A 27,015-nucleotide genomic window follows, 5' to 3' on the forward strand; every position below is an offset into this window, starting at 1 on the left:
ATGAACAGAGAAGAAGAAAAATTTTAATCGGTAGTGCTGATGATTATATGCCCCCCACTTTTTTTAAAAAGGAAACATATTTATTAATACAGTATTTATTTGTCTTCCCTCTGTTAAACCCTGAGCCAATTTTTTTCCCCAGGCTGCCCGGGGAGGTGCAGGGAAAGGAACATATTGGGCAGACACACGTGGGACAGAGAAATGTGGGGGTAGAGACGGCTCCTTCACATGGCAAAAAGGATAAGAAAGGCCACCATCAGGCAGAAAAGCCCAAAAGTCTTCGAGAAGACAAAGCCCAGGATGTTGTAGTAGAAGAGGTGCTGCTTCAGAGAAGGGTTCCTTGCATAACCCAGGATTAGGTTCCCAAATCCAGTCCCAATGCAGGCTCCAGACATGCCACTCCTACTGTTTCAGCCCCGGTCCCAATGTGCTTGCCTGCTGTGTCAATGTCCCTTGAGATGGTGCTGGTTTGGAAGCTGTGACTAGGGATCAGTGAGGAGGTAATGTGGGCTGCCAAGCTGCGGAAGCGCTCCTCTGTTAGTGTCTGTGCCTCAGACAAGGGTCACCTGATCAGCTGGGAGGCTCTCCTGACCAGGGGATGGGTGGAGAAGAATTTGGCACTGGCAAAAATTTTGAGGGGATGAGAGGTAGTGCAGGCTAGCTGCTGCTACTGCAGAGAAGACTGATAGGTGTATGTCTCTTCTTGATATGACTGAATTGTATCATATGTGCATGAAATTCCACTAAAACTGTTTTTAGAAAAGAAACAGACCATCATCTGTTACTTACACAGACCCTCAGTGTAGGGCTTTGGTTAACAGGCTCATGGCCCTGTGCCTGTCTTTGTGAATAACATTCTATTAGCACACACCTATGCCCTTCTCTACTGCCTGCTGTTGTTTTCATAATCAGTAAGTTTGAATAATTGTCTCCAAGTCTATATGACCAATGGAATAATAAATTACGGTTTTCAGAGGTCTTTTTCAAAAAAGAAATTTGCTGACCCCTGACCTAGGGGAAGAGTCTAGAAGAAAAAAAGCAAGCCTTCATGAAATACATTATTCTAAACTATGATGATTGTTTGACAGAATATAATATTAAAAAATTACTGATCGATAGGTTAGAACTACCAACCCTAGTAAGACAGTGGTGACTTGCCTAGCTGTTAAATGAAAATTCAATCATTCAGACGCACCAACTGCTCTGTGGGAGAATTTGTGGTAGAATAATCTCATAAGGAAATACAGGCTTGGAAATCTTATAGGAGCAGTTCTAGTCTGCCCTCTAGGATTACTATGAGTTGGAACCTGTCAATGTCAACAGAATTTTAGTTTGGGTGAAAAGCAACTTTTTACAATATATTATTCTTGAATAAATTACACCAAATTTCAAACCACCAATTTTACAGCTATTAGTTGAGTCCTTAACAGTTAGCACTACCCAGGCACTCCACTGAGTCTGCCTGAAAGATATTTTGACTGGCAGTTACATGATATCTTATAACTTGCAATGGGTGGAGTCTAGCCTGTCAATCAGGTTGCACCTTAATGACCTCATTTGGATGTGCGTAGGAGGTAAATAGCTCACTGAAGGTAAGATACACTCTCTCCCTGTGAGGCATTGCTGTTGACAAGCCACATGGAGCTATGCTAATAGAAGCCATAATCTTGGAGCTGGAGGAGCCACGTGGAGACCCATGCCAGCACTAAGATGCTTCTAATGCCACTGGATCCAGAAGACTTTCCACCCACCAGCCTATGATCTTCTTGCACTCAGTGTTGTATCATGTATCATGAGTCTGAAAAAGAATTTACATAATAGTATCAGACATATGGGCTCATATTAGACTTATAGGTTTGATCTGGACTGGACTGGTATGTTTTCTCAATATACCATTGCTTTTTATATAAAGCTTTTTCCTATAAACATAGGAGTGTCTATGAATTTGTTTCACCAGTCCACCAGAACTAACATGCTGACTTTCTCAAAATATATGCTGATCACCTCTGGCAAATTTCTACTCCCTATGGAAAAAGCTCATTTTGTTTGGTTGTTTTTCTCTCTGTGAGAATGTTTTCTTTTCTTACAATACAACTTTGAATGCACAGATATTAAGGGTAGGCACTGAATCATAAAAAACATAAATTCCTAGTGGGAAACTGTGAGATGAATAACCCTGGATCACAATAGAAACCCAGACTAAAACTCCCTCTCCAAATGCTCATGAGTCAGAATCCTTCCTTCTTTTCATGCCCTTGCAGAGCCCTGCAACACAACTCCCTTCCTGCATAGGAGGTTTGTATCTGTACTCACTCTGACTCCTCTCCGTGTGTCTTCCCCACCATTATACATGGACGTGTGATTGACTTTTAGACTGTCCTTCCACTCATAACAGTGTGTTCTGGGCAATGTCTCTGGAGATGGTAAACCAACTTTCATGGAATTTGTATAATATGGGATATCAATAGTACTAATAAGACCCACTGCAGGCCTGGAACATGGCTGAGACAGGTCATGGAAGAGCTAACAAAAGTTAATCCAGAGTTTTTACATTAGAATCTCAAATATGTCTTATGCTCCCTCAAGTCTCCTTCAGACTCAACCAGTTGCACATTACAGTTGACACTTGCAAACACAGTATATGCCAGGCACGAAAACCAACCCAAATGGCAACTGTTTGCCACTCATACCCACTCACATACACTTGCTCTCAATAACATTATTTATTAAAATAGCTGCCTGGAAAACCCAGCTTAGTACAGACTCCATGATGATTCTGTGTTCATACAAATTGCAGAATGGGGACACTTGTAGATTATGGTACTGAGGATCTTCTCCAAGAACTGTATTGTTGGGATTGGGATGTTTTTTTATCAGCAGAAGGAGGGCCGCAATTTGCATATGCTGCTCCTGGAGAGAATGAGCCAGGTGCACAGATAAAGCAGTCGCAAAACCTCACGTTTCAATCCCTGAGCTGTTCATATCTGAGAGTTGCCCCCAAGAAGGAAAGAAATTGACATATTGGGAAGGAGTCCTATTATCCCATCAGAGTGAATAAGACCTAAATTTGAATAAATATATCATGAGACTATATCATATGGACTATGTGGAGATTTGCCTGTGAGGGGTAACTTTGTAATAAAGTTTAAAAGGTGTCAATCTGGGATGAGAACATTGGCTGCTCCCTCAGAGAACATATTCCCTGCCCTGAATTCTCCATTCTCTACGACCAAGGCCTATTGTTTTAGGCCACAGAAAGTGATGAAGAAGATGGTTGTGGAGGGAGACACAACTTAAGTTTGAGGACAACTTGAGTAATAAAGGCAGTGGTCCTCTATATCAGGGACTTATATCTTTCTAAGATACTCAAAAGAAAACCAAGAGCATTTAAATGGTCAGTTACACATTTTCTCTTCTGCAATAGATTATGTAAAATTATTAGATATTCCAAAATTTAAAGGTCAGCTAAATCTAGCAATCTCATTAAATTCAGCCAAAAGTGACTCCCATTCAATGTATGCTGTAAATAGGAATGGCTTTGCTAAGCCACTAAGAAGGAAGAGCTTTTCTTTGTCAACTACACTCCTACATCTACGCAAGAGTCATTCTAGTGTGGAAAGAGTACGTGCAACACTAAAAAAAAAAATTACCTTTGACACAGGAAGACATGTATTATCCACAAAGTCATCATTAATAAAGTTATTCACACCCAATCTTACATTTTATACAGGATATTATACCAAAATATCTGAAATTCCTCACTTAAGGTTGTGTGTCAATGGATACTGAGAATGTTACTGGTATTAAACAACAAATTACTAGCAAAGCCACCTGGAGGAGGATGAGCTGACTAACAGGACAAACGTGGACACTGCGTGAAACTAGAAAGAGTGGGTCGACATTCTGTGGGGCTGTGAAGATACAACATCCAGCATGAAGAACTGAATGATCCCATTTGGCCCTAGAGCTTTCCCTAAATCCTGAATTTTCACAAAAAGTTAGTGTGTTTCCTGGACTATCATGGACTGCAAATTCTGAAGGATAGACTGATATAAGATATTAGCACCCAGATAATAAAATGCAATTGGTGAATTTATGTATTTTCAGATGGGATTCCAGAAAAGATACACACACACACACACACACACACACACACACACACATTAGGTCACAGAGGTTAGGAAAAACAACCAAAGCTGTGCTGACCCCTGCAATTTCCCCAAATGTGGGAAACTCAACTGCATAATTTGTGGTAGTGGAGCACTGCGTTCATGCTCTCCACCGGAAAAGAAAAGAAAAGAAATCCAACAAAAACAAAAATCAGCAACAAAAAATTGTGTCATTTGAAGGAACAATTCAATATCAAATAGGCAGACTGCTTATCTTTTAATTAAATCATTAGCTAGAATGATTGCCAGAATTCCTCACAGTGTGATGGAAGAACATACTGTTAGATTTTCAACCAATACTCAAACACTTAATAGATACCTTTACCCAAGCACCATTTTTCTGAAGTCTGATTGGAAAGTATTTTATCTGAGCGTCATGAGAACTCTGATGCAGGGACGGCTGGCAGAGTCATTTCTTATGCTTAGAGGTTAAGGAGCTGATTGTTGCTGTAGGACAGAATATGTTCTTTTGTTAATGTAACTGTTGAATTCATTGATCCAGGAGTAAGCACAGAAGTTTTTTGTTTTTTTTAATTACAGATTTTCCTGCAGGGAACTGTGAGATTTAGAAGAATCCACATATAACCACAGGAAACTAGCCTTGAAGCTCCCTCTGCTCCTGGGTCTGAGTCCTGTGCTATGTGGGTCCTGAGCTTCCCCTGGAGATCAGTATGTTCCCTGCAGGGGAAGTTAGTGTCTGGGTTCTCACTGACTTCCCTTCACTGTGTTTCTTGCACAGTAATACATGGCTGTGTCCTCGGCTTTCAGGCTGTCCATTTGAAGATAGAGTGTGTTCTTGGAGTTGTCTCTGGAAATGGAGAATCGGCCCTTTACGGTGTCTGTGTAATATGTACTACCACCATCATACCTTATATTAGCCACCTACTGTGGGCCCTTCCCTGGATACTGGCGGACCCAGCTCATCCATTGGTCACTGAAGGTGAATCCAGAAGTTGCACAGGAGAGTCTCAGAGACTCCCAAAGCTTTCTCAGATCGCCCCCAGACTCCACCAGCTGCACCTCACACTGGACACCTGCAAACACAGAGACATTCTGATTAGATGACTTACATACAAACACATGCACTCACAATTATACACACATACAGCAAGCTCTACAATGGTTACCATGTAAAATGGCCAAAATGAAAGCAAAGTTTGGTACCAAATACATTATGTGTCCTCTGAACTAGCTCCTGGTTTCAAAATATTAACAGCAGACACCCCAGAGACTAGGAGTGTCCTTGGAGATGTGTCCTCGGGGGCTGTGGCCGGTTTATCAGCAGGCAGAGAGCTACATTTGCATGTCCCCTGATATTTACAAGCAGATGAGTAGAGAATATGGACAAGAGTTCTCTCTCAGACTGAGAGAAACACGAGCACTCCCAACAGAAAACAGAGCTTTTAAACAGGTTGTTTTTCAAGCATTGCTTTAATTGTTATATATTGTCAATATTTTTAAAAACAGTTTTCAATGTGCACACTTTATATTACATACATAACAAACTTTCTAACTGTGTGGTATGAGGACTCACAATGCATCCTCTCTTGTTCCCCTTACAGAGTGGATACACATGAGGATAGTAGACCGTTCTACTACCTGTTTCTTGTGTGGGAACCTTACTGATTTTCTTTCCTTCTAAGGCATTTCCACATTTCAGTGGTATTTGTACCCTGTGGACAGGAAGTTCTTCGTAAAGCATGTCCAGAACACATGAAGAATGGTGTCTCCTCTCTGGTTTCTGATCTGAGAGATTCCCGCCCTCCCGTTTTTGGGATGATCAGGAAACCTGGCTATTGATCACTTTTCTTCATCTTCTAAAAGAGTCATTTTTCATATAATCAGCTTACTGGTTGTGTTCCTGTTATTTCATTTATCCTGGTTACTTTTTTATTGCCTTTCACAGGCCCGTACTACCTATGCCATGGATATTACCTATGCAAACTCATCTTTTTCTAGTTCGAAACTGAAGTATTCAATCTCAGAGTTTTACTTCTATACTATACAATTGTGTGTTGCTATGAATTCCTCATAAAGTTCTCTTCAGATCAACCCCATGGTTTGTTTTCTTGTGATTTCATTTTCATTTAATCCAGTACAGTCATCCAGGATATGAAAATCATTAAACACATGGTAATGATACAAAAGGTATAGTATATACCCATGTATTCATCACTCACACTCACTGCCATGAGTCAGTGCAGACTCATCCTGACCCTATAGGACAGGGTAGAATTGTCCTTGAGCGCTTCTGAAACTGTAACTCTTTATGGGAGAAGAAAGCCCAGTTTTTCTACTATGGAACAGCTAGTGCTTAAGAATTACTGAAATTTCAGGTCGTAGCTTAATGAGTAATCAAAACACCACCAGGGTTCATTTATGCATACATATATTTAAATGGGTTTATGCATACAACATATAAATGAATGCATATTGAAATTAATGTGGGTTTTAAAAATAAATATTAAGGAAGACAAGATTCTAGGAGAACATATTTTCAGGGAAAGAAAACCCATGATACTAAGAGGAAGCTCCTTGCTCCCATGCCTCCCCCATTGCCTTTGCCTAGAATCTGGCTCCTGTGCTCTGTGCAGCCCATGTGATCCCTGTAGACTGAGGTCATTATTACAGGGAAGGTTATGCATGGGATGACACTGAATCCTCTCACTGTTCCTCTCACACTGTAATGGACAGCTGTGCCCTCAGTGGTCATTGAGCTCAGCTGCACGGAGAACTGCTTGGTGGACATTCTTTTGGAGTTTGAGAGTCAACAGCATTGAGGCGGGTAATTATTTCCTGATGCTCAAACATATTGACAACAAGCACTGCAAACTTTTCTGCTGGTTGTGGTAGATTCAGGTCCAGAAATATGGAGCCACAAGAGACAGCAAATCTTAGGGATAGTATTTGGGAGGGATTCATCACTCCTGGGCTCAAATCCTGATGGTGTATCTGTCACAGGGCACCCAGGACAGGGAGAAAAATCAATGATGACAACTAATATAAGCCTCTTTTATGTGAACCCATTTTTAGAATCTCTTGATATTAAGAGAGAGACATAACCTCCAGGTCAAAGAATTCTGAAAGAAAACAAAAACTTGCGGGCAATTTATGTAGTTCCTAGAGAACTCTGACCACAGTGTGATGTCTTTCACCATGCTTTGAACTTTAACCTGGAAATTGAAGTGGTGATCTGCATGTTAGAGCCCAAGGAGGAAAAATTAGAGAGGCTTTTTAGTCTTTTCTCAAAAACTGAAAGGAGAAAGTCTAATGTCTTCATCTTCTCTGGGATTGGCTTCCATTTATTGAGAAATCAAAGTCCTTAAACTGAAGAGCAGAGAAAATGTCTAGACACAGAAAACTTAGAGAGTGTTAAGAAATTCTGATTTCAACAAAAAAAAGAAGAAAGAAATTCTGATTTCATTAAACCCCCATTTGACAGTGGATATTATTTCTACTGTGTTCTATCATTTCTCTGAATAGTATCTTGAAAATTCAATCCTCTTTCTTTAGCCTAACATCTAAATTAGCACGAGTTGAGACAGTGGACATGTACAGAGTTTTGAGACTCAAAATGGGTAAAGGACATGAATAGATACTTGACTAAAGGAGACATTCAAGTTGCAAAGGTACACAAACAAATATGTTAATTCCCATTACTCATTGGTGTTGTTATTGTTTACTTGGTTGACTTTGGATTTGAGATCTTTTCTTTGAATGGTTACAGAATACCTGGCCATATTTTCTGGAAAACATTTTAAGCACTTTTACGGAACCTCTTTTTTAAAACATGTATGTTCAATGCAACCTGTGGTGTGATTTGTTTGTTCTTTCCGTGAATTTTCATTTTGTATCACCGTAATACAGAATCATTGAAAACTTCAGTAGTTTCTCTGTGCAACATGCTGTACTGAGCAAATAACCTGAGAAGCTGTACTACTGTGTTAGTTACAGAATCTGGTGTCAGCTTGAGAATATTGAAAGTGAAAGGGTGGAATTTAGCCTGTCAGTCAGGTCACAGCTTGATGACCTCATTTGGTAATGCTCTGGAAATAAATAGCTGCTGGAGGCGGGATACACACTCATTCCAGTTGCGGGATACAAAAGACCCACCGAGCTTTGTCTCCCCCAAAGATATGCCAAACAGAGGTTATTTGCCAGCTCATGGTGGGAGGTCAGATGCTTAGACATATTCTCCCTGAAGGCATCTGGTCCACTGTAGGTGGGGTATCCACCCTACTGATAATGATTTCCATGGAGAGCCAGGAAACCGTTCAAATCTGCTCGGTGACATCCAAAGTTAGGCTGCCATCCTGAATCTAGGATCCACCCATCTTATCACATATAAACCCTTAATTGTTCCTCTTCCTATATTATATGTACTCCTAGATTACCCCCCTCCAACTACTGTATTACCTATAGCACAACTCTTTCCTCTGATGTATGTCTCTACCTGTAATTCAGGGGCTTGCACACCCCTCCCAAAATAAGATATATAAGCCTGGGTTAGCAATGAAAAGCTCTCTCCCCTCACTCTCCCTGGCTCTCAGCTCTCCCTTCCTCTCCCTAGGTCTTTGCTCCCCTGTTCCCTTTCTCATTGTCCTTCCCCTCCCCCTCTCTCCTGCCCTCCTGTCTCCCATCTCCACATGGACCACCAAGTGGGGTTGAGGTGAGCATGCTACCAGGAAATGTGCCTGACTCCATTATTTCAATCTACTAATCGCTCCTTATTCCCTCGGTCTTTATTATAATCTTTATATATCTCAACTGTAAAACTGTGCCTATCAAACCCGCAATTAGTTGGGGGAGGGAGGGCTGTCCTTTACTTCACACTCCCTGCAAAACATTCCTGTTGATAAGACATATGGAGATAAACTAGAGTCCTGCAGCTGGAGGAGCCTGTAGAGACCCCTGCCAGCATTGAGATGCTTCCATTGCCGCTGGATCCACAAGTCTTTCCACCTACTGGCCTGTGATCTTCCTGTATTCAGTGTCATTGCATGTGTTGCATGAGTCTGAAGCAGTATTTTTAGATTGGTATTGGATATATGGGTTAATATAGGACTTATGGACTTGATCTGGACTTGGATAGGATGTTTTCTCAATATATAATTGCTCTTTTATATAAAGGTCTTTCTTAAACAGAGTTGAGTGTCTATGAATTTGTTTCTCTAGTCCACCCTAACACAAACTCTGAACAATAGCTATCAGTCAACAAATGAAAACCAAATGCATCCTAAATGGCAACAAAGAGGTAAAACTCTCTATAATTGCTGATGATAATTCTCTGTAATTGCTGATGGTTTTCTAAACATAGAAAATCCAAAAGCCCTAGAAGAAAATTATTGAAAGCTCTAAAAAGGAAATCATAAAATAATACCATTTACAATAGCTACCTAAAAGATAAAGTAAATGGAATAAACCTAAGCAGAGAACCCAAGATTTGTAGAAGGAAAACTAGAAGAAAAACACTAGTCCAAGGTACCAAAAGAAATGCAAATGATTAGAACAATGGTCCATGTTCACGAAGAGGAAGGCTCGGCATTGTGAAAATGACACAATCTAAGCAATCTATAATTACAATGCAATTATCATTATAATTAACTTCTGAATAGATCCCAACATCTATCTTCAAGTACGTGGACATTACCAAATTTTAAAAGAAATTACTCATCAACTTAAAAAAATGAAACATCCGTCATAAAACAGTCCAAAACTACACACACATTCCATACTTAGGAAATTCAGTGGCATTGTAGATTACACAATATACTTTTAATTGCAAGTTCTGCAGTTCAAGACCACCGTCTAATCATCAGGAGAAAGATGAAGCTTTCTGCTCATGGAAGGTTTTATAGTCTCAGAAATCCAAAGGGGCAATGATGTTTTGTCCTGCACAGTTTCTATGAGTCTTAATTGATTCAACAGCAGTAAGTTGGGTGTTTGGGGGTGGGGGGACAATTCCTATAACTGCATCTGAAATTGACCTATGGGAAAATGGACAATCACGGTTCAAGTGGATTATCGCTAGACTTGTCTGAATCCTTAAGACAGTCTTCTCTGGAAATGTCCACCTGGAAAAAAATGTCCACCTGGAAGAAAAAATCACTCACTTGTGTCTCAGGTTTTCTGCATGTGAATTAGGTAGTTTCTAGAGAAGATACTAGAACAGATTGATCCATTTATAAAGCCAAGGGTCACACAACAGAATATGTTCCACTATTCCAGGCAGATGAACTACCTCAAGAAATGATTTCAAAATATTTTCCATATGCAAATGAATGGATTGAAATTGAGGACACAACCTTGTATGAGGGTGCAAGATAAGCAGTGAAGAAGAGTCTGTGTGAAAGCCATAGATGCCTTCCCGACCCAACCTGGGTTTTGTATACAGGGTATAGTCTTACCTGGTGTCTATCACTTATTTTAGTGGACTATATTTCTGTTTTTTTTATAGTTGCTTTCAAAAAAATTTTTCTCTCCTAAGTTAAGACAAAATAGAACAATTTCTACTGGAGTTTCTTCTCAATCTGCTGCTAAGCAATGGGAACAAAGCCAACCCATGACATAACAGACAATCTCATCTTTGCTCACACACCCACCTGCTTCTAGTTATTGGGCCTGTTCATTTGGTCTTGAGCTCCCCCTGCTGGTATGAAGATCTTTTATGTCAGGCCCCTCCTACCCTCACAGCTGTTCTGCAGGGTGGTTTGTGTGGGGGCTCAAATGGACTTTTCTTCTCTTTGGCTCCTTGCACAGTGGTCATCAGTGGTCACAGAGCTCAGCTTCATGGAGAGCTGGATCTTGGATGTGTCTAAGTCAATGGCCATATGGTCTCTGAGAGATGTGTATTTGCTAAATCACTCTGACCCATAGAAGGGCCTTCTCCTCCACTCACAACCTCTCCCAAGGCCCTTCCTGACCCAATCCCAAGTAGCACTGGTTCTGGAGACAGAGTCCTCAGTGATAATACAGGTGAGAGTGAGGTTCTGTGAATGCTTCACCACCTGAGCGCCTCATTCCTGTAACTAACTGCATGTGGCACAGGACCCCTGGAGTCTTATGAACAAGCATTAAAGGAACCTGTGTCTTTTAATCTGCTGTGACCCAGGACTAGCACGATCAGGAGGAAGAGAAAAGATGCAGACATTTCTGTATCAAAGACTCCCTGACTCAGAAGGCTCTGGAATCCCTTTATTGTAGGGTGGTGAAGGTGGTGGTCTCATTTAAGTAAGAAACCACAATAGGCATTTGCCTAGGAGTGGTACTGGATGTTATAAGGAGTGGGGACTATGAACAGAGTGATAATGCACAGGTACCACAGCTACACAACAAAGTGTCTCCAGAGTTGGTGTTGAAACATGTTGGATGACAGAGATGGGAGCAATGTGACCCACAGGCATGCCTTGAATTAGTAGGCTCCTTAGATTCCAATATTTGCAACTATAAATTAGCAAAGTTCCAGTGTAGCAGTATTGTTTGATGTGAACATATGCATTCACTATTTCATATATTAAGTTATTCTTTTGGGGATCTGATTGCAACATACCAGATAGTCTTCTACACTAAGGGAAAACCAAGACAATAAGCAACTGAGCTAGGAAACAAACAAGCTCTTCCTCCAAAACCAAACCCACTGTGAGTGTATCTATTCTGACTCATAGGAACCCTATAAGACTGGTTAGGACTGCTCCTTAGGTTTTCTCTGACTGTAATTATTTACAGGAATAGACAACTTCATCTTACTCAGGAGGACCCCTTGTCTCACTTGAATCCCTCACCTTGTGGTGAGCAATCAAATCTTATCCCACAGCACCACCATATCCCTTTTTATCTCTGCACCAACAGGCCCATATTACAGGTTTTCTTAAATTTCACTTTTAGAAGCCATGTCATGATATTTTCAATATTAATATATAAATATGAACTCTGGACTATGAATGAGGAAGGCCATAGAAATAATGATGGCCCTTGACTAAGGGTGTTGAAAAAGAATGATGAAAGTACTATGGGGCGGGCTTGCAATAAAACAGATCTGCTTTGAAGGTAGGACAGCCAGGGAGTTCCTTAGAATCAAGGATGGTGAGACTGTTTCATGTAAAGTTATGATGCCAGTCCCTTGAGAAAGACATCAACTGTGATAAAGTAGGAGATCAATGTAGAGCAAAGTTCATGATGAGATAGACTGATGTGGTGGCTGTATAACAATGAGCTCTAAAATCTTAATTGCCATTATGGTGCTGAGGGAGGCATTGTTTAGTTCTGTTGTACTTTGAATCACTGAGAATTGGAACTGACTTTGTGACTCTTAACATAATAAAAAAGAAATGAAAATACACAACATTCTTCCCAAGTTGAATAACAGTGCTATGGAAGTGGTATATGGTTTATGCAGGCAAACACACTTAGAAAAGGGAAATATGTAACAGAACACACTGTCTTTATAATTGCTCTTATGTTGAAGTTCACTATGTCTTGGATAATTATTGGTAGCAATTGCCTTGTCTACATATTTATAGAACTTTGAGCATCCAAGGTTGTATGGGAGCAGGATTGTTGTTATAGAATCATAGAGAAGTCTCTAACATGAAAGAGAAGAAATGACTGACTAGGATTTTCTTTTCTGAAATACTGATGGGAGAATAGTATCAGGTCTTTAACCAGTGGAGTCACTGAATGGTTTTGAACGGTCAACCTTTTGGCTCAAAGTTGAGCTTTTAATCATTGTGCCTCATACTTTTGTGGTGCAAGTCCTCCTGAGTACAACTTACATGCATCAACCTGTACATTCTGAAGATGAACATTCTCTTCATGCTGATCAGTGTTAAGACATAATATAGATTTCTTCAATGTCAGTGCTACTGCTATTTTGTGCTCCTTGAGTATTTATTGTAGTATATGTAGAATATGCTGTCCTATATATTGTGTGTTTTCTGTAGCAACCCTGGACATTATCTGTAGAATCAGAAACAGCTGCCACAGTTGTGATAACTAAGAGCGACTCTAATAAAGATCAAATACCCTATAAGAAATGTGAAAGAATTGATGCACTTGGGTTATGGTGCTAGAGAATCATATTAACTGTGTCATGGCTGCCTGCAGGACAAGCAGGTCTGTCTTGGAATAAGCACATCTTGGCTCCGTTTCAGAAGCATTCAAGTAAGACTTTATCTCCCTTATTTGAGCATGTCGTTAGGAGCACCACAACCCAGAGAATGGTCTTGTGCTTGGCAAATTAGACTGTCAATGAAAAAGAGAGAATCTATCCAGGAGATGGATTGTCACAAAGGCTGCAATAATGAATCCAAACAGAGGAATGATTCTGAGCATTGTGCACTTCTGGGCAGAATTTCATCCTGTTGTACATGGGATCTCTGGGAGTTGAAGTCAACTCAAAAACAATTCAACATATTCACTTTTATTTAGATCATTCTAAGTTAAATTATTACAGAAACCTACACTTGTGAAGATTCACTGGAATGAAAATATTGAGCATCCATCTTATGGCTTGGAGATAATTTGGAGCTCACATGAAAATTTTTCCTGCATTAATATTTGTAAAATGAGATTGTTGGCCTAGTGGTTATGTGTTGGGCTGAGATCTGCATGCCAATGCCCACTCCAAAGAAGAAAGACAGGGCTTTCTGCTCCCATAAGCAGTTAGAATCCCAGAAACCCATAGGTGCATCCCTATAAGTTGTCATCAACTCGATGGCAGTGAGTTTGTTTTGTTAGTGTTTATTTCTAACTTTGACAACGAACAGCATTAGGTAGTACCCTGAATTGTAAACTGAGATTTCATTGATACCTATTACTTTGAAGTCTGCCTTTGGATAGATGGTGAAACAGACAAAGCCCATTCCACTGAAAAGAAGGCAGGTTCAGATACATGAAGGTTCCCTAGAGCCTGTGCTTGGTAGTCCCTAGAGAGGTGCTGACATGGTGTGGAAACCACAGCTTCTGAGATGAAAACATCATGGATGTCTCTTTTAAATCTGCTGAACCCATGACTGATGTACTAAGGTTTGTGTCTGGGCTCACACTGATTTCCCATTACTGTGTATCTAGCACAGTAATGCATTGCTGTGTCTCTGGATTCACAGAGCTCAATTTTAAATAAACTTCGCCCTTGGATATGTCCCTGGTGATGCTGATTCAGTTTGGAGAGCTGGATTATATTTTGTGCCCCCATAAGTATACATTACACCAACCCACTGCAGTCCCTTTCCTGGAGCCTGGCAGATCCAGTGCACACCATAGCTTGTTAAAGAGAATCCAGAGGCAACACTGGTGACAGACAGGGTCTGTGAGGGCTTAACCAGTCCTGGACTGGACTCTTGTAACTGCACCTGGTCCAGGACACCTGGGGATAAAGAGAAACAGAGAGTCATGATCTCAGATGCTGCATCCCCGATTTCATGTATGACTCCCTGAAGCACTCAGAGTCGCCACCAGAAAGAGGAAAACCCACACATGCTTCTTGTTCATGTAGATAAGGTTCGTGACACCCAGAAAATGATCTCCAGGGTGAGAAGGAATACAAATTTAAGTACATGGATGGTGTAGTTTCATGGGATTGGTATTTGCATGTTTGAGGCGCACTTGAATGTAAAGGTGGAAAGGGCTGAATGGAGCTCATACCTCTGGGACTCAGACTAGAAAAGCGATGCTGGTGGAGTCCTTGGGAGAATACTGTCCTCTCAGATCTTCACTCTACCAATCATATGAACATCTGTGCAGATTTCAAGTTCAATGTAACTTTATGTGCACTTCCATCAAAATAACCCAAATGATCTATTGAAATTAAAAACAATCTCCATCATCAACATGGTTGGAATCAATACCTGGTCAACCTGAATTTTTTCATGCATCTGAACACACAAGGAAACAAATGTATATCATCCTGAATTCTTCTTTCCCCTATTATGTTTGATTATATTTGGAAAGAAATAAAAGATACTTCAATGTTATCTTCTATATTTAGACGTGACATGTGAAGGTTTCCTAACAACAGGGTTATTTGTGAGGTTAAAAGGAACCACAGAAATAAGCTGTTTTCTTCCCAGGAATTAGTACTGAGGGTGGGTGTTGGGCTCAGTGCTTTCAGAGAGTACCCTGCTGACAGCATCCCATCACTTACCAGAGAGGTGTTTCCTGGGCTTACACTGTGTTCCAACTTCTGTGGATCGAACAGCAACATTTTTTCTGGCCCTAAGCTTTCAAACTATTGTCAGGAGTGTTACTTGGAGTTGTCTCTGCCAGTTTCCTGCCATGGGCAGTAGAGCTACCATAGTGTCCAGCACAGCAGTGTTAGCTGACCAGGCACTGCAGTCCTTACCCAGGCTCTTGTCCTAACTTCTTTCTTCTCTTGGTCCAGAGCTGGTGGGTCCTTAGCATCCCTGCAGATACGCTCTCTCCCTGAGGCTTGTTTTATGTCTGAACTCACACAGACTCTCCCTCACTGTGAACAGCTTTGGAGGTAGATAGTGCTACAACTTGCAAACAATATGAATTGGCTACAGCAGAAGGAAGATATAAATATTCATAGAGATATGATATTGAGATATATTCCACAATAAGATACTGATTAAGAGAGAAATGTGCCTGAAAGACAATGAAAGTATTGAACAGAGTAGACTTCATTTTTTCAGAAAGAAGATAAAGGCACTTTAAAATAATTGAAGCAAGAAAGTAATAGAGTTATTTATTCCAAGTTAAGGAGGAAATTGTCAAGTCAGAATTCTTTTTTATTGGTTTTTGTGATGTGTGTGATAGGAAATTTTACAATTGTTGGCAATTGTTGAACATGATGACAATCTAATGCCACTTACTTATGCATGAGAAGAATGTTGAAAATAGTATTTTGTTGCCTATACATGTACCATGAGAAAAATAAGTTTAAAATGAAAGATAATTTTTTCATTCATCATCAGAAAATGATGGAAAGTCTTACTGGAACAACACTTCAAAAACTAGCTAAAATATTGAACTGTAGAAGATTATTATGTGAGCCAGAAAACTAAATTAAAAAATTGTTAGCAATGGAATAGTATTTAATATTTTATTTATTTTCTCATTTTTTCTTCCAAAGCCATTTTATTTGGTGCTAATAATCTTATCAATTTGTAGTTCAAGTGCATCAAGCAGCATTGTACAATTGCCACCAAAATCAATTTCAAAACACCCTCTTCCATCCTGAGCTCCTTGGCATCAGCTCCCTTTTATCCCCGCCAACCCCCACTGTAGGCCCCAGAGTCCTTATTGTCTTAGCTATCACTATGTTCATAAATTCCAGGTTTCATCTAATGTAAACCAGAAAAACAAAGAACAAAAATTCAAGAATGTTACCCCCAGTGACAATATACATCTGAGATAGACCCCAATAGGTATCAGAAATTGAGGAAGCAGGCAGTCCAAGTGCAGTCTGCTGTCCTTCCCCAGGGTCCATAACAGACCCAGGTGTGCTTAGGATCAAATGCATCAGTCTGGCTACTGGTATATGATGACCTTGCTGTCTGACTGCCTTTCCCAAGGATTCTGGGTCCCAAAACACTCTTTTGTAGCTGGTGTCCTACAGCATACCTCTTCTACCTTCTTCTGAACACATGCTAACATTCCCCAAACTGATTGTTACACACATTACATGGAATATACAAAACAGCAACAAAACCATCTCACTGCCTTCCAGTAGATTCCACCTCCTAGCACAACCCTATTTCTCTATCTTTGCTATATTGAGGCAGGAACACTGTTATTCAACTGCAGCACAAAGGAGGGATGCTTGCAAACCTGTCCTGTCCCGTGGGAACTACAATGCAGACCCTGGAGGAGGGAGTGGGAATTGGGGGGACAAGAGACACAAGAAATGGAGACAGGACAAGTAGCCTGATCAAGTCTCATTTATTGAATGTAAGATTACAGCTTATATAGGCCAGTAATGAGGGAAGCAAGCCGCAGGTGTTTCCCTGAGAACAATAAATGGGGGAAGCGAGCTGCAGGTGTTTCCCTGAGAACAATGAAAGCAGAAAAAACAGTTCCTATGGAAAGTTACAGAGCTCAGGCAATAAAGATCAAGACAATGGCCATGCCTCATGACTCCAGACAGGCAAGATTATGACTGGGCCTCATGGCTCCCGACAGGTCCCCCTTTTTTATTTTGTAAAGCCAAGAGAGATCCCTTCGGGAACTGCGTCTGTCCTAGGTTGTCAGGCATCAAGAGTCATCCTTACCCGTCATTGATCAATGGAATGCTTTCATAAAATAAGAGCAAACCAATGTCTGTCTTAGGTTGGTATGTCTTGTGCCGATCTTACCCATCACTGACTGTCCAGTTCAGCACACAAGGGCAGGGGGTCTTATCATAAGTACTCGTATGAGCCACCCTGTTCACATATTTCAAGACGGTGGTAATGGACCTGTATAGGCTTTGCCTGGATGGCCTCAATCTGTTGCTTGATAAATGCCATGAGCTTGATAAACACCACAGGTCCCAGTGAGAGCAGAAGTAATAGGCTAACCAAGGGTCCCAAAAGTGGTGAGAGAGAGGGTAAAAGCCCGTTTAGCCCGGTCCAAAGTGGGTTGGCAGACAACTCTCATCTTCGCTTCTCCAGGTCTTCTTGTAGTTGTCTGATCTTGTCTCTGACTTATTGGCTTAGAAACAGCATTTTTCCTGTAAAGCCAAACAGATACCTCCCTGTTCTGCTGTGAGTAAGTCTAAACCTCTTCTATTTTGTAACACTACTTCTGCTAAAGAGTCTACTTGATTTTGAAGATCTTGTATGGTGCTTGATAAAGCTTGTACATCTGAAAGCAATTGTCTAGACAGCTTGGTATATTGGGTAAGGGAAAATATTGAGTGCCTGATTAGGAAAAGCTGAAAAAAACCCGCAATAAGGGCTTGTCAATTGTCCCAAGGCTGGGATTGGTTGCCGGATACCATCTTCTCCTTTCCCCAATCCTTTTCCAGGGCTATAAGCCTGAGCTAGCATCTGTGCAGTGATTATATCATTAGGGCTGCACATTATAATTTTCATTTGAGAGAGTAAATCCCTGCCCCAAAGGTTAACAGGCAATTGAGGTATGATAAACGGCTTAATGAGGCCTGAATTATTTTCTTTGTCCTTCCAGGTGATGTACTTGGAATTTTGCTTGGCATTACTACCTTGCCCAATTCCTCTCAAGCTAGTTAATGTCTCTGAGGTGGGCCAATTAAAGGGCCAATTTTCCTGCTTAATAATGGTAACATCAGCTCCTGTATCTATCAATCCTGTAAATGGCTTGCCATCCAACCATAAGGTCAGGGAAGGCTTCCGATTAGTAATTGGTTGTACCCAATACACATTAGACGACTCAAAGCCTCCTTTCCCTCTTTTAGAATATTGGCTCTTATTATCAGTCTTAACAAATGGTAGTAGAATCAACTGTGCTATTATTTCTCCTTGTGGTATAGTAATGATATTGTCAACAGCTTTGGCCATAATTTTAAACTCTCCAGTATAATTATTATCAACTACTCCTGGGTAAATTTGCAAAACTTTCATAGTAACACTACCCCTTCCTAAGATTAATCCAAAGGTTTCAGGGGGTAGGGGACCGTGCACCCCAGTGCTTAAGGCTTGTGCTCCCATGTCGGGGGTAAATATTGTGTGGGAGGTGGAACAGAGGTCCAGTCCTGTGCGCCCTTGGGTTGCTCTACTAAGTCCTGATTGTTGCTGCTTGCCGGAACATTGCTGACCACCCCATAAGCTTGTTTCGGGGCGTGGGTCTGGCCCCTAATCCCATTTCCCTGCTGGAGTGGCAAAGGATTCCCTTGACTATCAGTTTTAGACTTACATCCATTGGCCCAATGTTTCCCTCTTTTGCACCTTGGACAAGGGCCTGGAGCCCTCGTCTCAGCACTCCTATTTGAGTCCCCTTAACAGTCCTTAGCAAAATGTCCAATCTTGCCACATTTAAAGCAACCCTTTTTATTTTTGTCTGTCATTAAGAAAATCCTTTACCGTTTGCCCGCTAAAGGCTGCTGCCATGGCCAGGCTCTGTTGAAATGAAGGCCCAATGTCTGCACAAAGGCAGATATATCCCTTCAAGTCTGTCCTTTACCTGTGGGGTCTAATTGCTCCCTAAAGGCCGGATTGGTGTTGAGTCTATGAGCAAAGTCTGCGAACAGCTCATCAGACCCCTGCTTAACTCCAGTGAGTGAGGCTCCGGGATCCCCTTTAACGGGAAATTTCCTCCAAGCCTTTTCCATCTTTTTATATCAATCGTCCCTTCCTGCGGAAACCAAGGACAAGTATCTTTTATAAAGTAAAAAAATTTAAATAAATCACAACTTTTAACCTTTACTCCTTGTGTCTTTAAAGCCTCTTTCAATTGTTTCACATAAATCTGATGCTTGCTTAATCCTTGTCCCATTTTCAGGCGCTTTTATTAACCTTCAGTCTTGGCGTGGCAGGTTCCCGCAGCAACCGCAGTAATTTACTTTCACTTTTACTCGCCGGCCTCACTCGCTGGTCTCCTTTGGCACCTTCTTCCTCACGGTATCCCTCGTATCTGGGCCCCATGTTGGACACCAGAATGTCCTGTCCCACGGGAACTTCAACGCAGTCCCTAGCGGGACCTCAGGAAGCTGTAAAGGCGGCGGCCGGAGCCTGGCGGTGGCAGACGTTCGTGCAGCGGTTTCCGGTAGTAGGTTGTGGAGTGGTTCTGCGCCCTTCGGCTCGATCCTCGCACCGCGGTCCCAGGTGCTGGCCCTCCTCATTCCTGGGCACCATGACCATCACCACCACTTTCAAGGGCGTAGATCCCAACAGCAGAAGCAGCTCTTGGGTTTTTGTGGCCACCAGGTGGCAGCTCCAATTTCTCATTAGGCTTTGATGAACCAGTAGAAGCACCTGTGTGGAGGAACAAAATGACCTCCAACATCTTTTGGACGTCTGAAGAAAGCTCCCCTTCCTGGACCAAGTCCACAGGCGCCACGTCTAGTGGTGGCAGGGAAGACTCTGAGCCCTCGCTGCCCCAGACAAAGAGCTCTTTGGAACCAAACTCCGGACACTGTTGTGACCTGAAGGGAAAAGGCGACATTCACGAAAATGTGGACCCAGACCTGTCCGCCAGCCTGGGCCTGAGCGAGCAGAAGCCCGTGCCTGCTGCTCCTGTGCCCAGCCCCGTCGTGCCGGCGCCCTTGCCATCCAGGATAAACCTGCCCGACTAGCTCAGTCGGTAGAGCATGAGACTCTTAATCTCAGGGTCGTGGGTTCGAGCCCCACGTTGGGCGCCAGAATGCCCCGTCCCGCGGGAACTTCAACATGGACCCTGGAGGAGGCAGTGGGAATTGGGGGCCAAGAGACACGAGACATGGAGACAAGAGAGCAGTCTGATCAAGTCTCGTTTATTGAATAAAATGCAACAGCTTATATAGGCCAGGGAAAGGGAAACAAGCCGCAGGTGTTTCCCTGAGAATAAATGGGGGAAGCAAGCCGCAGGTGTTTCCCTGAGAACAATGACTGCAGAAAAAACAGCAACTGTGCGTTCCTATGGAAAGTTACAGAGCTCAGGCAATAAAGATCAAGACAATGGCCGGGCCTCATGGTTCCAGACAGGCAAGGTTATGACTGGGCCTCATGGCTCCCGACACAAACCACCATCCCTGCACTGACCGATGAATGAAACCGCTCGCTGTGGGGACTGGTGCCCACTCCTGATGATGAATCACCTCTGTCTCTTCTCTGTGTGAGCAAACAACTGTTGCATCCAATGCCTGTGTGTAAGGTGTGCTTTTGCTGGAGACCTCAGACATTGGTTTAACAGAAATATTCTGTTAAGTCATCCTTACACTACAAAAGAAGGGAAAAATGCAAATGGAAGGAAGAATAGGTTATTTTTACCAAGCTACCTTATAAATTGAAGCACAGCCAGAAAAAATATATTTAGTAGGAAAACCATTAACATGTTAATAAAGATAATATAAATAATACCATCAATAATGCCACAGAAAAAGTTATCATTAACCTAAAACACAGTGTAGAAAATTCTATGGAGACCAAGGTAATTGGGAAAAAAGAACAATTTCTGACAGTAGTATTATAAATGATTAAACAAATTACAGAAAACAAAGTAATGGACATAAGCAACCAAAATAAGATTCAAATTGGAAACACAATCAACATAACTCACTGGCACCAAGTGAATTCTGACTCATAGTGATCGTTTAGAGCAAAGTAGATCTGCTCCTTAGAGTTTTAGGCACTGTAAAACTTTTTTTTTATATAGAGAAATTGGCAAATTTTATTATGAAATACATATTAGATAACATTTTATCAATGTTAGATTTCTTATTTAATTTCCAATATTTTATTAAACTGATTTTTTGAAAGTATGAAAAATAAAAATGCTTTAAAACATTTGTTCCACAACTAATATCTTTTAACATTTTATTTCTTTATTAGGACATAATCCAGACATCTTCCCACTCTATAGTTAAATCATATCAAGTAGTGTTGTACAATCAGTAAGAAAATGTTCTTTCTTCTGGAATTCCTTTCTATTAACTCCCCCAGCTCTCTTGCTGAAACCCCCTGCAACCCTTATTCTGGTTATTGTCTCTGTAGAGTCACCCACCATGTGCTTCATAAATTAATAAACATAAAAATATATTAGAATCAAAAATGCTACCAACAATGACAAGACACAGCAGAAATAAACCCCAAAATGTATAAAACAAAAATGCATAAAATGTTAAAACCCAAATTAATCACAAAGTATATCAAATGACAAGTTTTTAACCATCCAAGGCAGATGTGTCATTTTGACCTACTATAGTCATCTCTCCAATATTCTGATCACAAGCTTATTCCATCCCTCAGTCATGGTGAGAGGGAAATCACAGGAGGTGATCCTGTAAATGTATTTTAAACTTCCACTGTCCTCTGTGGCCTTCTGCATACCAGAATCTCACAATTTGAGCTTGATACTATTCCCTCCTTTGGATTTGGATTATAAATATAATTTGGATTATAATTTACAATCCTTGTAAATCTTTTTTAGAGCCTCATCTGTCTTCCTTGGAGTGACTGGTGCTTTTGAACTGCTGACCTTGCACTTAGCATCCCAATGTGAAATCCACTATGCCGCTAGAGATAGTGGTGTTGTAAATAACCTTTATCTGCATATGTATTTATTACTTATTTATTACACATTGTTTTCCTAATTGATTGAAAAACATATATCTGTAACTTAATTAAGAATGCTATATGTATTGAGTTTTATATGTCAAATAATTTTAGAATTTTTATAATTTAAAAATGGAATAATATATGATTATATTCGGTAATTACACTTAGCTGACCAAAATTAATCTAAATTTTCTGCACCTCACACCATCAAAGATGTTGTTGGGTGTTTTTGAGTCAGTTTTACTCATAATGTCTTACAGCAAATACGTAAACTTCCAAGTCATGAACCATCCTCACGGGCTCAAGTGTGAGACCATTTTTGCAGCCACTCCATCTGTGCTTCTAACCGAGCATTTTCCTCTGTTTTGCGGACACTCTACCAAACAGGATGCACTTTCTCTACGAACCAGTTCCCCCAACCACAGGTTCAAAATATGTGAGAAGTCATACTATTCTCAGTTCTAAAAAGCATTCTGAGATATGAGTGTGCGATGTCCTCCTCTTGTGACACATTTGCTTTCTTTTGGAAATCAAAGCTTTCCTTCCAACAAGTGTTCCCTTCCTTGGGACTCCAATTAGTAATCTTACAAATGAATCCTTGAACCAGACAGCTCATTCCAGTGCACCTGTTCCCCTCTGTGCCTGGAACACTTGTTTCTGCATCAAGGGAGACCGTGGGGAGCAAGCATTACAAAGGATATGTCACAAGTTTAGCTCCAGAATTCACCCCAATTATTTTCTCAGACTTAGAGATATTTAGTCAGTTACTACCCACAGTGCATAGGGAGCATTGCAGAGGCCTACCCTGGGGCTGTAATAGATCAGTGAGTTCAAGGCATTTGAAATCATGCTTTGCGTTCCTGAATCTGTACATGCCTGTATTTCCTTGTCAACAGACTTTGAGTAACAGATAGGATGAGAATGACCATGATAATCTGTTTGTCAAGAAGGAAAATAGAATGACTGTGAAGTTTCAGAGTCACTTTAATATTTGTTCCTCCATTCAAGCATGCAGTAAGGAGAAACTTTAGGTGGGGGATGGAGAGGAGAAAAACTGTCCCTGAGTTTGCTAAGAGGTAAGAGATGAAGCCCTAATTCCAACAGGAAACCCTCCCTGTCATTCATCTGTGCCTGTCTAGGGCTGGGTGTCTGTGCTCAGTGGGTACTTCGTGCCCCCTGCTGCCCAATGTGTTCCAAGAAGGGGAGGTTTGTGTCTGGGCTCACACTGTGCTCCCTGCACAGTAATATATGGCCCTATTCTCAGCAGTCACAGAGTTCAGCTGCAGGGAGAACTGAGTCCTCGATGTGTCTCTGGTGATGAAGAGTCGGCTCAGGAAGGACATTTGTAATCTGTATCACCATCATCATCTATGTATCCCAATCCACTGGAGCCCCTTCCCTGAGGTCTGGCATATCTGCTGCCAGTTGTAACCACTGCTTGTGATGGAGAAACCAGAGATGGTGCAGGTGAGGGACAGCTTCTAGGAGGGTTTCAAGAATCCAGGGTCTGACTCCTGAAGCTGCACCTGGGACAGGACTCCTGTAAATAAAGAGAATTGGAATTCGCCAGTCACTTGCAGTCACAACCATCCCCAGATTCCACACTGATATCTGAGATCCTCACCTTGGGGAACTGTCAGCAGGCACAGGAGAACACATAGCAATAGCATCTTTAACTGCAGCTGTGCTTTCCCAAGGGACCCACAGCCCTGTCAGAAGAGAACTGATAGCGTTCAGTGTCTAAGGCTGGGGTTTTAACCTAGTGCCTGAAGAATGATTTGCATAGGAGGGAGCCCTGTGCTTGTAAATAGAGGCTCCCTTGTTTCCTCTGAGGCCATTGTAGGGTAATTCTTCTTTTGAACTCATCTGTGTGTTAGTCTGCAATAAGAGATCATTTTTCCTAAGAGGATGGTCAAAAGACAGCCCAGCATTTTTGAGTCCAGTATTCTCTCCCTCCAGCCCTCATTGCTCCTGCCCTGACTGAGGCTCCCATAGATCCTGTGCGTCAGACACTGGGCAGTATAGAGTTTCATGAAACCATCAGGTCCACCCCAGAGTATCATCATTACCCCACACTCTCCAACACCCATGTCTTCTTTAGACACTGATGCTGTGAGACAGCTAGAGGCAGAACTAGGGGCTGTCACTCTACATGCCAAAGCCTCCCTCTGGAAGTTGGAAGTTGGAAGCTGCTTACAGGAAGTTGGAAGCTGCTTAAAGCTAGAAGACATGCTCACATTCAGGTCTTTGAGACAGGAAGCCGGTACACCTGGGTGGGACCCCATCTAGACCTGGTGGGCTTAATTCAGACAATGGGGTTAACCAGTATCATCAAACAGGCCTCCTACTGGGGCCTTGAAAAAGCCAAATCTTTGAGATCATGGCTCTCTCCCAGCGGCTACTACACAGTTCAATGCGGCCTGGCTGTGATCCCGTGCAGCAGCTGTTCCGTGTTCTCTCTCTCTCTCTCTCTCTCTCTCTCTCTCTCTCTCTCTCTCTCTCTCTCTCTCTCTCTCTCTCATTCATTCAATATACTCTAACACGTGAAAACGGCTTCTATTCTTTATAAAAAAAATTCACTTGAATCACAAACCAGGCTATGGTGTGAATTCTTTCTCATGCATATCCAAGGACCAAGGTATTTCTAACTCAAGGGATCTAAAGATGCCTCTTAATCAACCTCCTCAAAGTCCTTGGTAGTTTTTCTGTGTGGGAATATGTTTTAGAAGAATTAATACCGGACATATTCCAAGGAGTTGGGGTTTAATGATGCCTTAAGTATTCAACTCTTCCATGTAGCCATTCAGCGCTATTTTCCACCCTTTTCTCCCTTGATTATATCTTCTCATGTTTCTGGGCTCTTCAAATTGTTGCAACATCCAAGCAAACCCCATGAATGCTTGAGGAAATGGTTCATGTGCTGGTGGGTTCCCTTCAGTCCAAATTCTTATGGTCAGGCAGTGGCATGCCAGATGCTGGGACCAGAGGTTGCCCTCCACCTCTGTCTTAGTATTTTATGACCGGCAGACTCTGGAAAGATGTCTCTAGTAGATTTTAGCTGCCTATTACTATTAATCAGCCAGGTATTTCCCCACCTTGGGCCATGATCATTATAAATCCCACGGATCTTACAAGCAATACAAACACTATATCCCAGTGCAAGATGCCTAAGGAAGACCTCAGTGTAAGTAAAGTGATTCATGTGTCATAGTGTCTCAGGGAAGAAATTTCTACCTAGAAAAGTTGGGTCCCAGACACAACAAGGTGTTGACTCTGTAGCCTCTAAGAACTGCAAGCTTCTATAGGGAGGCCCCCGTGTTTGGCATAGATTATTCAAAATAGTGCAAAACCACTCAAGGGTCATGACTTTGAGTAAAGAGATATCAAAGCAGGAAGTGGGAAAGACTTGTTTAGTAGACAGGGCAAAGTAAGAATAAGATCTATAAACAATATTTCAGATCTTGAGCCAAAATGCACCAGCTTGAGACCCAACAAACACTCTGGATTAAATGAGGTCCATTCAGGTTCTCAAAATTTAGGAATGAGCAAAGACACTTTTAAATGTCCTTTACCCAGGCGTCTCTGGCTCACCAGAAGTTTGAGAATTTCCAACCAAAGTGCGTCTCTCTACTTGTCCATAATTTATGTATGACCCCTTGATAAGTGTTAGGGATCTCAACCTTGGGGCATATATATATATATATATATATATATATATATATATATATATATATATATATATATATTCCATGACCATGAACTCAGTAGCATTATCCCTAAATATGTATTTTTAAAGTTTAACTCACATCCAGATTACTTTCCAATTTATATACACCATCACAAGCATTTTTCTCCATTTTCACAGTTGACACCACTAATTTACAGAATGATTGTATATCTCTTAATTAATATGCATTGTATAACACAAATTTCAAGCACAATGCAATGTGGTGGTTCAATAAAATCCAGGATTTCAAGCAAATAATATAATTTTTTTCAGTTGGAAAGCAATAGATTTATTCAGTTTGCGCACACAGACTGACATGGCCTTAGTTGAACCTGATCATTCCAGCACCTAACATCTCTTGCTGGCGGGACATTTAAGTTTCACACTATGATGTAGCTGTACAGTAGTCCAGGTCACCAGCATCTCTGAATGTGAATGCCGTAACTGTACAGTAATCAGGTATAAAACTTTGCAGCTTAAGTTTACAACTATTTTTTTTGTTGCTTTCTGAGTTTATAGCTATGAAACAGCATGAAGGAGAAGGCTTCATCCCTGAACTCATGTAGAGTCTGTTTGAAAATCTTAATGGATGGATGGTGACCCTTGTTCCAAGAAGGCACTTTCATAGGTCTGGCAAGCTGTCCCTGGATGGAAGCCCGGAATGTAGCCAGAGCTGATAGGGAATCACTTGTTCCAGCACCTCGATCTCTCCTTTGGACCAGCTTCCTCCCAGCATGGTGCATAGGTGAAAGCTGAAATAGAAATACAGTTACATTTAAATTATATTAATTATGGAATTACATTTATATCTAAATTATAATGAAATACAACTATTTGAATTAATATGCTCCTAGAAAATCTGTCACATGTGCCATTTATAAACATTTGTGAGGGGGTGGGGACAATGAAATTTACAACAAGGCAAACAGTAGACAAGAGATTTGCTCAA

At 41.3% G+C, this 27,015-nt stretch overlaps 1 non-coding gene and 2 pseudogenes across 1 annotated transcript; 2 read left to right on the forward strand and 1 right to left on the reverse strand.

Annotated features, from left to right (window-relative positions):
* Positions 1–19,729, reverse strand: part of LOC142461055 (protein C1orf43 pseudogene) — a 41,522-nt pseudogene extending 21,793 nt beyond the window's left edge.
* Positions 19,730–19,937: 208 nt separating this feature from the next.
* LOC142461056 (jupiter microtubule associated homolog 1 pseudogene) lies at positions 19,938–20,379 on the forward strand (annotated as a pseudogene).
* TRNAK-CUU (transfer RNA lysine (anticodon CUU)) lies at positions 20,370–20,442 on the forward strand. The gene has a single exon. It is a non-coding gene; the product is annotated as a tRNA-Lys (tRNA).
* The last annotated feature ends 6,573 nt before the right edge of the window (positions 20,443–27,015 follow it).

Source organism: Tenrec ecaudatus, chromosome 11 (assembly GCF_050624435.1).
Source record: "Tenrec ecaudatus isolate mTenEca1 chromosome 11, mTenEca1.hap1, whole genome shotgun sequence".
NCBI classification, from domain to species: Eukaryota; Metazoa; Chordata; class Mammalia; order Afrosoricida; family Tenrecidae; genus Tenrec; species Tenrec ecaudatus.